Here is an 11,977-nt window from a genome sequence, read left to right on the forward strand (position 1 = left end):
TGGTGGGAGGGGCTGTGTGGTGGGAGGGGCTGTGTGGTGGGAGGGGCTGTGTGGTGGGAGGGGCTGTGTGGTGGGTAGCTGAGATTGATGGATAACAAGCCATCCAATGCTTAACGCAGGCTTGAGTCCCATTAGCCACAGAAATTTGCAGCAAGAAACAAATAAAGTCTTTAATTATAAGTCCTAGCAATTTTGTACTCATGTGGCTGGTGGAACAAGCTTGAGAGACCACCCACAGGGCAGCCAGAACGGGCTTGCTCATGACCTCAGCAGATGGGTTGCCAAGGAAACAGAATTCCCTTCACTGCCCCTTAACCCACCCCACACCCCTCTGGACTGACCAGATGTGTTCAAGGAATCGAGGCCTGGCCTAGGCTAGCCCACCTGATCTTGGCTCATTCACAACTTCTAAGCTAAGCACCTCCATGACTAATTGATTCACCTATTAGGTCTTAAGTAGAACAAGATTTCTCTCTCCCTGTGTTGAGTCTCCAGCCATGCCAAAGCAAGAATTGCTGGAAAAGAAAAAGAAATAGGAATAAATATACCTCCATATGGAATATGAGGGAAACTGGGGGAGGGGGAGCATTTCTTACAAAAGTATACTCAGGAAAGGGGTGTCCAATTTAAGTGTGAGAGGACCCCCACGGCTGGACCTGCACAAAGTGAAGTGGAGGCCATTCCAGGATCCGAGGCTGGGCTTCTCACTCAAAGATGTAAAAAGTTGAACCTTGCTGTTACTCATTTCGTTCTCATACCAACTAACCTAGATATTTTCCTCCTAATTTCCTTCCTTGATTCACTGCCCAGCCAACTTAGACAAAGCTCAATTAAATTCCTTTTCTCTAACAAGGTTCAAGTTCAAGTAGCCTGGCTCCCAGAGTATCCAAGCCAGTCTGGCCCACCCCAAGGCTACCCTCCCAATGACAGAAGGGGATCTGGGCCATACCAGAGGGAAGATAATCAAGCAAATGTCACGTGGTCTGCAAGCTAAAAGCCAGACAAACACTGACACAGATTTCCAAGGGATGTACCCAAAGAGAAGAATCCTACCCTGGAATGTTTAAAACACTGCCTTGGTATCCATGGAAACTGGAGGAAACAGATAACCTGCCAGCCTTGCCTCAGGCTGTGGAGGGGAGCTGGGGTGAAGTTGAGCTAGGCTGTGTCAGTGATGTCCCTGCAGTCTGTCGAGACACACAAGAAAGGCCTGAGCATTTTGACTTTGGCTTGAAACCCCAAGGTCTTTGGAGAGATCCTGAGAAACAGATCCGTAATGGAAAGTGGTTTGTATCAGTGAGATCATGACATTTTAATCAAAAGCTGGACTGGGCTAGTTATAGTTAGCATTTGAAGAAGTTTAAAAAGAAGTTCCCAACTTTCCTGACCTTGAACTCTCCTTGAATTCCTGAGCAAAGATTGGAAACTGTTCTACATAAAAGGCTACAGAGGGTGGGTCAAAGCAGCTCAGTGGGCTGGGATCTTTTTAGAGGTGACTTGAAAATCAAAGCAACAGGAAAGACTTTAGGTTTAAGGCAGTGGGGAGGAGGCTTCATGGGGCTAGAGCGTAGTTGGTAGGATGCTTGCTTAGCATGCACACAGCCCTGAATTCTATCCCTAGAGCCTGACTGATGGTGTAAACCTGTAATCAAAGCACTCAGGGAAGTAAAGGAGGCAGGAGGATTAGAAATGCAAGGTCATCCTTAGCTTTAGAGAGAACAAGGCTAGCTAGCCTAAGGTATTTGAGAACCTTCCTCAAACAAACAAAACTGTTTTCTGGGGCTGGGGGTGGGGTCTAGCATACAAGCTATCTTCAATTGGTAAGAACCAATTTAAGGACACGCAGCATTTTCTGATAGTTTCAACACCACAAATCTTCATATTTTAGGTGTCACCTTTGATGACAACTTTTTCTCAACACTTCCAGTCCATTGGCTCTTAGGCCTGCTTCTCCTGGCATACTCTGCCACAAAATTACACCCAATGTAGCCTTGCACTATTACACTGTTATGGGTGCTTTCTTATATTATGCATATTTTATTTTTATATAAATATATTTTTTATATATTCTAGTGTAAGACTAGAAGTTCATCCTTTTTTTTTTTTGTCAGTTTTTGTGGTTTTATTTAACCACAAAACATGCATGCAAGCCATCTATTCATTTTCTTCGCTGTATAGCCTGGCGTTGGGATTGGTGACTCTGATGGCCAGCTGTGCTGCTCTTTCTACGATGGCTTTTCGGTTCTTAGAGGACACGTTGTGAGCAATCTCAGCACAGTAAGATTTGTTGCACATCAGCAGCACTTCCAGCTCCTTGACATTGTGGACCAGAAACTTCCGGAAGCCGCTAGGAAGCATGTGCTTGGTTTTCTTGTTGCTCCCATAACCAATGTTGGGCATCAGGATCTGGCCCTTGAATCTTCTCCGAACCCTGTTGTCAATGCCTCTGGGTTTCTGCCAGTTTCACTTAATTTTCACATATCGGTCTGACTGGTGCCTGATGAACTTCTTGGTCCTCTTTTAGATGATCTTGGGCTTCACCAGAGGCCGGAGGGCAGCCATGTTGCCTCAAAAGAGATCTAGAAGTTCATCTTGAAAGAACTTTCCAGCCTTTAACCAGACTCGGGACTTGAGAGTATTCTTGAGAGTATTCTCAAGTATTCTTGAGAGTATTCTTGAGAGTATTCATCTGCTGAATGAATGCAGTGAGCGGTGCTTAAGATTCCAGCTCTTGCATAGGAATCTGACATTTCCCCAGGAGTCGATGAAGTGCTCCTTTTTTCTTTTCTCTCATTCTAATGCGAGGGTCTGTACTGCATGTGTCAGTTCCTAGTACTTCCAGCTTCACACTGGTCTTGTGATCTTGCGCTACAGTACATTTTGGTCGTCAGTTGGGAACTCAGAGAACATGTTATTTGCTTCATGGTCTTTGATGAAGACAGTTGCCTCTGCTCCCCTCATTCCCAGCTTTTAGCTCTGACAAAGCCTTTCCTCTCCTCCCCTCTTCTCTCCTCTGCCCTCCTCTCTCTTCCCCCACTTCTCTCTTCCACTCTTCCTCTTTTCTTCTTCCCTCCCCTCCTCTCCCCTCCTTTCCTGTCCCCTCCCCTCCTCTCTCCCTTCCACTCTTTTCCCTTCCTCCTCTTCTCTCCTCTCCTCTCTCTCCTCCCCTTCCCATCTTCATTTCCACCACGTCAGCACTCAGGAAATAAAGAGGAGTCTCCTAGGACCACAACAGAAAGGATTATATAATCATATTCATAAGGACAGCACTTATATCCTAAGGGGGTGACATTCTCTGAGCAGTGGTTCTATGTCCCTCCTCAGCTAGTGGTAGACCTTCATAAGCTGAGAATAAGCAACTGTGACTGCTTGGCCATAGATGGGACATCTATATAATTGTCCCCCACAAAGGCTTGGGGAACACAAAGGAAGACAGGGATGGAAAGACTATAACAACCAGGGACTAGGGAGGGATGCGGTATAATGCTGTTTTCAGGGCCTAACCTGGCTGTTGCACATGTGAACACATAGCAGCTGTGGATATATGCACAAGACCAGCAGAAGATTAAGCCAGTTAATAGTTTTTGTATGTCAAGGTTGTCTAAGAGACTCTCAACCCAAAGGTTATTGCTGTTGCCCAAGTTACCCAGATAGGAGGTAAGTTCCTATTGCATATGACATCATGCATTTCTGAAACAGATCTCAGAAAGCCCTGATCTGGAAATGACCTGAATGACCCCTCCCTGAAGACTGTCTATCACGCCTCTAGATGGCACCATGCAAGCTTACAAATGAGGGAGGCAACTAACAGTCCTACCCAGCTAGGACACCTATAAACTACAACAATGACCAGCTTGGCACAAGCTGACCCTAAGGGTGCAGTAGTGGCACACATGGCTTAGCAGTAACCAGTGGCTCTCTATTGTACTTAATACACACTCAATAAGAGTGAAATTATGCCTGGTACTAGAAACCTACCCAACTACCCAGAGCTAGTGAGGTCATGGTTATTAGAAAAGAATCAACAATCACTAATTTACTAAACCAGCATAATCTCTAACAGCAACCTATAAACATTTGTTTTTACATGCACAGGTAATTGTAGTCCTTACCCATCACCAAGAAAACATGTCTGTAACAGATAGAGACTCTTACAGAAACCCACAACCAATCAAAATACACAGTTGTGGAGCCCAACCCCAATGGACATGTCTATAAAACAGTCCTACAGGGAACGTTGGGAAAGAGGTGGCAGAAAGGATGTAAGAGCCAGAGAATCGGGGAGTTTGCTAAGAGATTGTGTCTCACAGGAACATGTTATTGCTAAGCAGGGCAGGACCTCAGGACACCAGTCCCCTTTGCCCTGCCATCACCTGCTAGGTCTGTGTCACAGCTTGGCCCAAAGGCCAGCATGGTGGCCAGAATTGAGGACAAGGTAGTGTACAGAAACTGCTGATCTCTCACAGGTCCTGCCCCTGGGACCAACTCCAAGATCACCCTGACTCTGAGCAACAGCATATCTGAGATGAAGACTGGTTCATTTTCTAGATTAACTCTTCCAAAAGGCATTGATGGTCAGTGGTGCTGGAAACCACATAGATATAGATAGATGTCCATGATCCACACTGCTGCCAAACTTCTTATACAGTGCAGTCAGTGACTCTAAACTCATTAACTGAGACTGAGACATTCTGGAGGCTTCTGTGCCAACCTCTTCTCCAGAGAGAGAGAGAGAGAGAGAAAGAGAGAGAGAGAGAGAGAGAGAGAGAGAGAGAGAGAGAGAGAGAGAGATCCAGACAGGAAACCATTGAAGTGTACCTCTTCAGAATTGACAGCTTTTGGCCATGGGTTGGGAAAGGACTCAGTTTTCTTTCCAGGGTAGGCCATTAGGAATTTGACCATGCTCCAGTGAGCATACGAGCAACACAAATTGGACTTGGTGTTTTTCTCATTTCTTTTGGTGGGAGGGTGGTATGGGGAGTAGTGGCACACATCTTTAATCCCAGTACTCAGGAGGCAGAGGCAGGTGGATGTCTGAGTTTTAGGCTGGACTGGTCTACAGAGCGGGTTCCAAGACAGCAGGGGCTACACAAAGAAACCCAGTCTCTAAAAACAAATGAACAGAGTGGGTAAGTGCACGTAGGAGGAATGGGGAGCGACTGGGATAGGGATACATTGCATGCAATTCCAAATAATTAATAAAAATGTGATGTTGGGAGAAGAAAAGAAATATCTACTCTCATTACATTTTGAGGAAACTAGCTGCACAGCCAGAATAGCATAACTAACACACTTGGCCCGAGTGCGGTCTGGTTAGTAAGATGTGGAGTGGAGACAAGGGAAGGCATGTGGTTTCTTTGGTGGTTCAGGGGACGGAAGGCTTTGCCAAGTTACACTTAGCTCCTGTGTCACTGAAAGTTAACAGGTAGCAGCTAGCATTTCAGAACCAAGACATTTACCTGTCATAATTTCCCTGTGGTATGGAGCACAACAACATTCCACACTGTCCAAATTTTCCGACTTTTAGTGTACCCTCATTCTCATTCAGGAACCATTCTGAGCATATTCCTTAATTGTCATATATATTGGGTCATTGTGATATTTTTTGTTATTGATTTCTTTTTATCTGCAGTAAAGTTAAAGAGCCTATAGATTCTGTAACTTTAGCGCTCAGGAATTTGTAGACATTTGTGTCACATATGATCATTCATACAATCAATGTGAATTAATCCTGGCCTGGTGACTAGGCCTATAATCCCACCTACTTGAGAAGCTAGGGTAGGAGATTTAGCAAGTTCAAAGCCAACCTATGCAACTTAGCAAAACTTCGTCATAAAACAATGAATACAAGAAAGAATTCTGGATGGAGTTCAGTAATAGAATGCTTATGTAATATGGTTCTAGATTCAACCCCCATCCCATAAATAAATATACACTCATCTCCATTGGAAAGTATTCTCTGTAATTTAAGTCTGCCAGAGACAAATTCTACCAGTTTTTGTTTAAAGATATCTGTCTCATTCATTCATAATACATTTGCAGTCATTCTTTTAGTCCTGTTGAGATAATATTCCATTTAATCTACACTGCTTCTGTTGGAGAAAGGGAGTGTGATATAGACATTCTGTTTAGAGTTTAGCACTCTGCACTCTCTTATTTCCTGTTCATTGAGGGTCTCTGAGGGTTTTGTATTAATCACTATTGCAGAAAAAGAAATCTCAGGTAAAGGTTGAGAGATGCAGTAATTTACTTTTTAATATCTTTTTTATTTTTAATAAAAATAAGTACTTAGGGGTCAACATAACACTGGGAAATTTAGCAGAATAACAGTAATAAGTTCTTAGGGCCTATAACTCACCCAGCCATGGATTCTTGACCCAATGAACAGTACCAGGCATGAGGCCTTAAATTCAATCAGAAAGTCATTGGTTATTCACATAGCATTCATGCCACTGTTGCACAGTGGGCACGCCTTGCCAGGCCAATGATTATTGCACCTCCAATAATCTGTAGCTTTAGAAAACTGATGATTACTGTTCTTCCCTAGAAATACACATAAAACCTTCCAGCTAGCCAGTAGAAATAAATGTCCTTCCAGGTCAGTAGAAGTTTGATTTCTCCATGTTTTATGACTTTGAATACTTTGTAATTTACATGATTGTTATGGTTTTGTTCAATTTATGTTTGTTCAATTTATGTCTAGGAGAAGAGTTGTTATTGTTGTTTTGTTTTTTTTTTTTAGTTGGACAAAAAAGATGAGATGTAGAGTGGGTCTGATGCTAAGGTCCTGTTCTCCAATTGGTTCTTGATCCATCAATAAAGATGCTAGCAGCTACTTGCTAGGTGGAATAGATGGGACTTCTGGGTTCCCACAGGCCAGCTAGGAGACACAGGGGAATAGGAAAAGAGTTTTTGCCATGCTTCAGAGGGAGAAAAGCTAACCAGCCATGTGAGATCTAGGATAGAGTGGTGATAGGCTGCTTCTCCAGGCAGGAGGTCGGGGTTTGAGCTGAGACTAAAGGTAACTGAGCAGCTGAAGCTGGGGCAGGCTGAGAGGTGATGAGCTAAGAGTATAGGGAAAGGCATGCTAGCCATGGGAGATTAGCAGTGCACAGCAATTGAGCCTGTAAGGCAGGTTGAAATTGGGCAATACGTGTGTATGTGTGAGTCTGTGTTTTTCATCCGTGGATCTAAGGGGATTTGGGTGGGGGCTCGTAGCACAGTCTACCTTGAGCTTACAGAGTAGTAAGAGCTGCATGCTACATCTTCCCTCCTTTCCTTACTGTCTCCCCTCTTTCTCTTCCTTAGTTTAGAAAGACTCTCACAGGACAACAATATATTGCCATAGAGTTGAGTAATTTGAGGATTGACCTTTATCACTTTAAGAAAACACTGGTAATAGTTTTGCTGTTGAAAATTTTAACTTCCTTTTCTATTCTGTGCATCTAAGATGTCTCCTCTATCTTCCCATGGTTTTGCTAATTTCCTTTGACCACTATCTTATAGCAGAACTCCCAGGAATTCTCACTTTAAAGGGGCCAACATTATGTCAGAAGACAGAGATAAAAGTGGATCATCCCTGGGACTGGCACTTACTGGAGTCTCTGAAGTCTCTAGAGATTGAACAGTTGGTGAACTCAGCATCTTGCCAGAGCATGTTTAACAGTGCTTTCTGCTTTGATATATTCTCTTATTAAGTAACCATATACACTGTGCTTCTTCAGAACTCCACCATAACAGTTGGGTTAAAGCATGTGAGGTTTTCTCTTGAGGAAATCAAGCACCACATATTTGGTATAGTTCGGAGGATGTGGGTCTGAGCAGTTTACCCACTACAAACTATGTTCCCCCATGAGCTTAAGGGTAAGAATCAGAAACTCCTTCCAAGTGGATGGTGGTCCTTTTTTTCATATAAAATAACTCCAGCTAGGCAAGTAAGTGACTAAGTAACTACAACTTCTAGAATAAAGTCTTGGAATCAAGCATAATAATTGTCCTCATTAGGGTTACTAGTACTCTTGGTCACTATTCATCATTGAAGGAAGTTAAGATAGGAACTCAAACAGGGCAGGAACCCGGAGGCAGGAGCTGATGCAGAAGCCATGGAGGAGTGCTGCTTACTGTCTTGCTCCTCATAACTTGCTCAGCCTGCTTTCTTTTAGAACCCAGAGCCAACAGTCCAGGAATGGTCTCACTCACAACCGGCTGGGCCCTCCCACATCAATCACTAAGAAAATGTCTTACAGCTGGATCCTATGGAGACACTTCCTCAATTAAGGTTCCCTCCTTTTATATAATTCTAGCTTATGTCATGTTGAGATAAAAACCAGCCAGCACAATAATTTTATAAGCACAAAATAAAAAAGGAATTGAAGATTGACTTCTTCAGTGGCAAAACCATTTTTAGTCTCCCTTAGCTAGTTGGCCACAGTCACAGAGCGAGCATTCCCAGTTAGAGTTCCTTACCCATTGCAATCATTAAGCAACATTTGTTGAGTACTTCTGCTATGCACCACACATTTGGAACAGTGAAAAGACAGAGCTGGTACTTGGGATTACATCATAGCATGTAGGCATGATTATAGAGTAAAAAGTACAGTAAGTATATAAAATTATATATAAGTATATGGAAGTATATTGTGAACAAGATGATTACCGGTTGTGCTGTGTTACCCAAGAAATAAGCAGAATGCTGTGCTGTAGAGAAATACGCAGGGCCACTTTACACGGGAAGTTCAGCAGAGTCCCCACAGACATTACTCTTGGCCTGAGAGGCAAGAATAAACCAATGATCCAAGGGAAAGAAAGTCTAGTCAAAGGGAGCCACTTACAGCAAAGGGTTGGGCATTATATTAATATATTAGTAGAATATTATTACATTATATACATTACAATATTGAATGATATATTAATAAAAATTAGTAATAAATTTTAAAAACACATAGAATAAGCCATGCTAGTATCTAGAATAGGAAGGAATGGGAGAAGAGGCTGGTAAAGTGTATGGAATTGGGTTTCTAGAGACACGAAGACTGGAGACTGTGGTAAAGATTATAAGTAAATCTTGGAATGGAATATTTTCCTGGTACATGTGACTGGAACAATCCAATAATTATCCCTGTGGAACTGAGGGCAATTGTCAGATTGGTCTCTTAAAAACTATACAGACTTCAGTAACCTAGCCAGGATGCTCAGGGCATGGGGCTTGTGTTTATGGGAAATGGACCGTGCACACCGATCCATTTGCCAGACTCTGAGCAGACCTGAGTGAAAGGATGCATGCAAAGGCCCTGTCTGTTGGGGCCAGAGTTATCCTTTTTATCTCTGGTTTTGCCTATGTCCTATAATGGTCCACTCTCCCTTCTCCAACCTGTTCTTTTCTTCCTGCACTGGGGATTGAACCCAGGGCCTCTTTCATGGTAAGCACATGCTCTAGCACTAGGCTGCATCCCTAGCCCTGTAGTATTCTTTTAAGGATAGTTCAACTAATGAGAAAGGAGGCCGTACATTTGAAAGAGAGCCAGGCACAGAGGGTATATGAGGGGAGGGCTTATATGGAGTAAAGGGATGGAGGAAACCGTGCAATTGTAACCTCAAAACTAAAAAGACAGTTCAGACAGACAACCGACCATCAGGACACTCCATACTGGGTGAAGCGCAGGAAATCATGTCATGTGGTCTTGGGGAAAGGTGAAAGGGAACACATGGGGATGTCCCACACAGAGTGCCTGGCCTGGGAGTATTGCCCACAAAGGATCCCTCATCTCAGCAAACTTGGTTCAGTACTGTCTGCTTAGACTTTTTTTTCCTATGCTATCCCTGGTCCTTACTTCAGATGCACCTGTCCTGTGACCTGTGTTCTCCATTTACTTAAAGAAAAAAAGATCGATATATTTTATCCCCACCAAGCCTATCTACCCACCTGGATTTTTCTGTCCTCCCTAAACATGTTAGATTGGTAGCTGTTTGTCTACGCTGTTTGTCTACCCACAGTAGTGCCTACTGCCTCCATAGTATCAGACAAAAGCAACACAACAGCCATCTGTTCTCAGTGCACTTCCCTCTCATTTGGGTCAATGGTGACAAGGGTCATTTCTAGGCCAGGACTGGTGGTGTTTGGAGACATGATCTCATGTATTCCAGGATGGCCTGGAACTCACTATGAAGCTGAGGACAGCCTGGAACTTCTGGTTCTCTTGTCACACTACCTTCAAGTACAGGAATTATAGGTGTGATTTGCTATCCTTGGTTTATGCAGTGCTGGGGAATTATTACACTCAGGGCTTCCTGCATACAAGACAAGCATTCTACCAACTGGGCCCAGATCTCTTGGGTTTAATTGCTGCTCTGACATGGTCTTTCCTATAAATCTAATATTTTGAGCCATTTTCCTTCCTTCCTTCCTTCCTTCCTTCCTTCCTTCCTTCCTTCCTTCCTTCCTTCCTTCCTTCCTTCCTAATAGAAAGCTCATAACTTGAATGACCTTAAGTGTCAGGAAAATCCTGATTGTCCTGGTTGGCCAGGTGTAACTGCTACTAACATCCCTTTGGCTCAATTTTGCTAATTGAGAACGAAGGTTTTAGGGTAAGCCCACCTGGAGCTGAAGCAAGAGAGCCAGGAAGCAGGTGTAGCACACGAAAGAAAAGAAGGCTCCAAAGCTGTCAGGGCAAAGGAAACACCAGCTGGACTTTTATATAGAGGCATGCTCCTGCACCAGTTCTGAGCAGTACTCAGTTGATGTCGCAGACAGCAGGGACTAGGCAAGTTCTCAAGACACAGTCAGATGATCGTTTGAAAGCAGGAGGCTTGCAGGGAGGGATTGGAGGTGGAAAGATGGAGGGAGATGTGAGAAGGCCACGCAACCCAAGAGGATGTGGCAGGGAGGGGTCAGGGTTTTTCCTGCATTCCTGAGAGGTTGGGCTGTGTTCTTTATTGGTCCACTGCTTCTGCCAAGGTCACTGTGACTCCCTCCCTCCAGGCAGCCAGCCTAGATTGGACCTGCCTACCTAGACCAAGAAGGCAGGATAGGGCTTGTGGCTATTTCTCCCTGTCATTGATAAAGTACTCACTCACAGCTTGATGGATGAGGTTTTCACCTGCTAAGATTTCTGGTCAGCTGTCCCTGAGGGCAATAGTTCAGGTTACTTAATTGTTGTGTCCTCCAAAGAGCTGAAAATCAGCCCTTTCTCTTTGCAACTATAAAAAATTACTTCTACAAAATGTATAATTTCCAGCATGTAATAAGTAGACATTTTTAAAGCTTCTCACATCATTTTAATATTCTTCTTATATCATTAAAAATGTGCTCAAATGGCCATTCTATATCTACCATTACCCAGTTTATATTGCACCAAGTTATTCTCCAGTGTGAGGCGACTTTACACTTGTTGTGTGTAGAGCCCTTTCCCCTCCCCCACAGGAATATTGTGTCTGGTGTAATAAATCCAAATGCTTGAACACCTTTTTTTATCTCTAAATCACTTTGTCATTCTTTGTAACAAAAGTATGTAAACAAATCGGAATTTCTTGTGACTGTAAGGCTCAGTGATAGAGTTCAGACGGAGTTGCCAGCACTTTGGTTTGACCAACTGTTATCACTAAACATAAGGGGTCGGGGTGGGTGAGACGGCGCTGCAGTTAAGAGCACTGGCCGCCCTTGCAGAGCCCTGGTTCAGTTCTCAGTACCCACATGGCAACTCATATCTATAACTCCCCCAGGGGGCCTGGCACCCTCTTCTGGCCTTCGGGGGCACAAGCATGCAGATGTGTACACATACACACATGCAGGCAAATGATCATATTCGTACTAATAAAAAGTGGATTTAAAAAAAAAGAGAGATTTAAACATAGCAGTGAAACTTTCTCAGGAATGTGCCTCTTGGGAAGATGAGCATCTGCTTCAGCCTTTAAGAACGTACAGTGAGGCATTTTCTACAACGGACCACGTCCATTTCATTCCTTCTTATTTTTAATTTTG

At 43.6% G+C, this 11,977-nt stretch overlaps 1 pseudogene; it reads right to left on the minus strand.

The window, feature by feature from the left end:
• Positions 1 to 2,154: 2,154 nt before the first annotated feature.
• On the minus strand, positions 2,155 to 2,562 carry LOC114614581 (annotated as a pseudogene).
• Between the last annotated feature and the right edge of the window lie 9,415 nt (positions 2,563 to 11,977).

The sequence above is a fragment of the Grammomys surdaster genome, unplaced genomic scaffold, assembly GCF_004785775.1.
Source record: "Grammomys surdaster isolate TR1022 unplaced genomic scaffold, NIH_TR_1.0 126391, whole genome shotgun sequence".
NCBI lineage: Eukaryota > Metazoa > Chordata > Mammalia > Rodentia > Muridae > Grammomys > Grammomys surdaster.